The 5,118-nt window shown below is 33.8% G+C and overlaps 1 long non-coding RNA gene across 1 annotated transcript; it reads left to right on the top strand.

Annotated features, from left to right (window-relative positions):
- Positions 1–424: 424 nt before the first annotated feature.
- Positions 425–2,315, top strand: LOC139862226 (uncharacterized). The gene is made up of 2 exons (XR_011764097.1): positions 425–649; positions 2,066–2,315. It is a non-coding gene; the product is annotated as an uncharacterized lncRNA (long non-coding RNA).
- The last annotated feature ends 2,803 nt before the right edge of the window (positions 2,316–5,118 follow it).

Here is a 5,118-nt window from a genome sequence, read left to right as displayed (position 1 = left end):
CGCTCTGATACCAGTTGTTGGGAAATTACGGCCTCACTAATTCCCACCACCCAGCCCAACAATAATAGTAAAGAAATAAGAACAATACAGAAACTACACTCATATATAACACATAAATGAAGCCAGGAATTGTAAAAGAGAGAAGGCATAACCCCAAAACTACTATATGATAACTACATCATACCAACCATATGAGATAATTACTCGTTAATCAAAGCAATTTCTTGAATTCAAAAGTACTACTTCATGGTAGAATAAATGAAGGTTCAAAATCACTATCCACACGATCTATGCAACTTTTTGAAACTTAAATAAAATTGACCAACTTGATTTGAAAAGTGATAAAAAAAAAAAAAAAAAAAAAAATCAAATTATCTTTTCCATCTCTCCTCAAAAGGTCTCATATTTGGGTGGGCCTGTATGATCCAGTAATAGAGTGTACATTATATGCCACCTTAATCACAATTCTGATCATCAAACAAATCGGAAAAAAGTCATGGGGCACGTACTGCGGGTGAAGTTAGCACATGTCCTCTACGCCGGAGCTGCCGTTTCTTGTTTAATTTTCTATAAGGACTCGTGTATCAAACTTCATCAAGGTGTAATGCATTATAATAACCAAATTTATCTTCAATCAGTTTATAAGCAGGTTTTTTCATTTTCTCCTTTTATATCTTCCATTTTTATACTACCAATTGAATTCATTGATTAATTGTTTTTGTTCCGGATACGATATAGGTTTTGTAGCAGTAATTGACAAGTGTTTTAGGTTTCTTTTCAATATGATTGCATTTATACAGCAGTTGGAGATCAAAAGCCTAGCTAGGTAACTGAAGTATAAAAATTAGGGCAAATCGTTTAATTAGTATTGCATAAACAAGTTTACTAGATGTCACTTTGTACCATAGCTTATTAATTTTTATATAATATCATTTTTGTAGCCTGATTGTGGGCGGTTACACGATTAGTGAAAATGTATTGAGTTATGGTATAGTACATATTAACTGTGCTCCTAATTTTGTGTTTGTGCACATGTTAAAGAAGAATGTCTAGGCTGAAATAATTTTTTGCAGAAGATGATCAAGTTTTTTTTTCTTGCCTGATGTTTAGGTAAGAGATGTATATTATGCTGTTATTCGATAAGGTGTTTATAGTGGCTAGGAGACATGTATTGTTATGGTAGGATATGATAGCATCGCCTGCTACTTATTCGATATAGTAGCATGGCCTACTACTTATTCATCATTCACGTCTTACCATAACAACTGAAACATATCTGACTATACCTTACTAATTTTGTGTACATATGATATAATTCACAATATGTATTATAATTATTTCTTGTTATATTTTTATTGTGAGATAAAGGGAAAAGAAAGGTAAATGGGATAATAAGGCAATTATTATTGCCAGATATACAGTAGAAGACCCGGCCAATATTTCAGTTAACCTGTCTCATTTTGGACTGGAAGGTTCAAACGTTTAGGTCGAATGATTGAGCTTGTTTGTTGGTTGGTATGTAGCTTCGGCTGTACTTTTGTAACTTATTCTAATACAGAGTCCTGAGTTATTTTTGACTATTTGCTTCTGATCGTTAGGTTGTTTTCTTGACACGTTTATTTTAATCCGTTCAAATAAAAAGTCTATAGATAGATTCACTGAAGCAATACCAAATATGTCTGGAATCAAAGAGGAGCGTGGGGTGATTACATCTTTTCTTGATTAAAATGTTCTTGGGTTACCTAATTGTTGATACTGTTGTGATCGAGGTCGTATGTGCTTGAATGTTTATTTCTCTCTAATGGATCCTCTGTATACGTAACATTAAGTTGTCTTTAACATCCAACATATGCCTTTGGAAATCTATGTGGTTGTTAGCATAATTAGCATATAATGTGCATGCCAACTTTGCCTGCTCTTGTGTATGAATTTCAAGTATTATTTATTGCTTTTGGTATTGGTATGTATCCATATGTGTATATTGAAAATACTGTGATACTTATTGTGCCATCTATTTGGTGCTTTGTTTTCAAGCTCCAACTAATTATCATCCTTGATTGTGTAGGCGAATGAGCTTGAATCTTTGGAGGGACGTATCTAGTCATTGGAAAAGAAGTTGAAGCAATGAAGAAGCCCGATGAAGTTTCCAAATGAAAGAAGTCCCAAATCTTTAGTGGTTCCAAGCATCTTTCCGATTTGAATAATTATTGAATGTTGTTGTAGTTATGTTATGATGTTACATTTCAGATCCTTGTGTGATGTAGACTAGCCACTTTTGTTTTATTATCTAATAATAACAGATGCGGATTGAGGAACACGTTTAAGCGGAAGCATTCCTGCTGAAGCCAACGTAGTACCTGAATGCACTATTTACCACTTTGATTTACTAGTATTTGATTATCGTTCTTAAAACTTTTCCATCAGATAGTATAGACCATAGTGGCATTATGGTCAGGACCATCCTAACTACTTTGGAACATATATTCGGAGTAATACACATATCTTTGACTATTCTGTCGGGCAGGTTGACATATTTTGGTAGCAGGTTGACACATTCCTAGTCATTTACATGTATTGCTTCCATTGCTACTGTAACCTATTTCTTTTAAAAATAGATGGTATTATTTTAGACGATTAATAAGTGATAAGAGTATACGATAGAGACAATATGCATCGAGCTAGGAGTATATATAACAGTCCATGTGGACTAGGAGTTTCCGAAAGGGCCACAAAGTGACCGTGAAGTTTACCAAATATCGAAAGGGCAATAAATTGTGAATAAGAGCTATTAACCGTTTTTGAGAATAGTAAAGTGCACTTGCTAGTATGATAATTTGGGAAATTAAATGTATGTTGCACGATTAAAGTAATGATGCTCTTAAATAACCTTGAGAATAATGAAGTGTACTACTTCTTACAACAACACCAACAACAACAATACTCAATCCAACGAAAGTGGGGTATTGGGGAGGTGAGTGTAGACAATCATTCCTCGTACCCTAGATTAGAAGGAAGTCACTACTCCACCCGCGGGTATAGAACCCGCGCCTAGATAAGGTCGTCCCTCCCTCTACTCTAGCGCAAAAGAGATTGCTTCCTAAAGGACCTCCGGCCCGAAGAGCTCATAAGAACGAAATAGAGAGGGCAAATGATACGTACCTGTACGAGTAATGAGAGCCTAGCAAGAAGCAACCATACACAGTAACCATAAAGGGGACACATATAGCAGTAATGCACAACAGTAGGGCAAAGAGCATGAATAAAATAGTGCACATAACCATTTAATTTCAGGTAGACATACAGACAAACAAAATATATACATATACATATACATATACATATACATATATATATATATATATATATATATATATATATATATATATATATATATATATATATATATATATATATATATATATATACATATGTATATATATATATATACATATGTATATATATATATACATATGTATATATATATATATACATATGTATATATATATATATACATATGTATATATATATATATACCCACCCACACAGACACACACACCGATATATATATACCACACGAAAGCATGAAAAAAAAACTCATGCTTAAACATAAATACATATAGATACATTCGTAGATATATATACCTAGGTACAGATACAAGACAGACAAACATACATACACCAATACATGCACTTAGATACATAGATACATATATAGATACAAACATATACATCGGTACATATATATAGCCTAAAAACATATACATAGATACAAAGGCAAATAAACCATGTAGAAGGGTATAAATAGTGTGGTTATTGAATATCTAGTTATAGTTATATATGTAGTTGTATAATAAGAGTAACTAACAAAAAAAAAAAAAAAAAAAAAAAAAAACTCAATAATTCTAATTCTACTCCTCCACAGGCTCCTATCAGAAGTCATGTCCTCCGTCAGTAGGAGCTCTTTCATGTCGAGCTTCAATCTATCCTCCATCCTACGTCTAGGTCTACCCCTTCTCCTTACGCCGCCAACGGCGAGGGTCTCGACTCTCCTAACTGGGGCTAAAAGTGGGCGCTTCCTAACATGCCCAAACCATCTAAGTCGTCCTTCCCTAAGTTTGTTGATGATGTTCCCAACTTCCAATTTCTCCCTAAAAACTCCATTTGGTATCATATCTAGCATGGTCTTACCACACGTCCATCTAAGCATCCTCATTTCTGCCACCTCCATCCTCCTCTCTTGGGCCTTCGTCATTGGCCAACACTCTGATCCGTACAACATGGCTGGTCTAATTGCCACCTTAAAGAATTTACCTTTCAGTTTAAGTGGGACCTTCTTGTCGCACAACACCCCTTTCGCAGCCCTCCACTTCAACCATCCTACTCGTATACGATGCGTCACATTCTCATCTATCCTTCCCGAAATGTGAATAAAGTATAATGTATGATGAATTTTTGGGGCCTTGCCATTCAAAAATAAATAAATTACTTAATAAATAAAAATAATAATGTATGGTGATTTGGTAATTAATATATGTTGTTGCACAAGTAAGGTAAGGATGGTCTTAAATAACCTTGTGTGAGAAATCGATGAAATTGCTTATGAAAACTCAAAGGCGGACATGTATTAGTTCATAGAACTCGATGTTTATAATTTGTGGAAGTTAATATTGTTTTGTAGTACTCACTAAGCTAATTGTTCGCTCTTGATTATCATTTTAGTCATATTAGTCTTTATGTATTTTGTGGACTTTGGTATGTAATACTTGTTATTTTAAGGTTGAAAAATTCAAATCATTTCCAGATTTTGTGTTGATAAGAGTGATTATTTTGTGCGATAAATGTTTAAGGGAAACTTGGTTCAATGACCTAAGTTATGTCCTCTAAATTATGTCTGATAGTATAGTATGTTTTTATTCTCACGATAGGGGTGTACGAAAGAGTCATTTACCTTTCACTACAAGAAAAATGAGTTTTAGTGATGAAGGTTATTGGTCACTAATAACACTAAAATGGTCATTAAATCAAGTTAGTGACCAAAATACGTTGGTCACTTCTCGTCACTATAGATCCGTCACAAAATATTTTTAGAGAACAAAATACCAAAATTGGTCACTATAG

This window comes from Rutidosis leptorrhynchoides, chromosome 1 (genome assembly GCF_046630445.1).
Source record: "Rutidosis leptorrhynchoides isolate AG116_Rl617_1_P2 chromosome 1, CSIRO_AGI_Rlap_v1, whole genome shotgun sequence".
NCBI lineage: Eukaryota > Viridiplantae > Streptophyta > Magnoliopsida > Asterales > Asteraceae > Rutidosis > Rutidosis leptorrhynchoides.
This window is presented reverse-complemented; position numbering and strand designations above follow the sequence as displayed.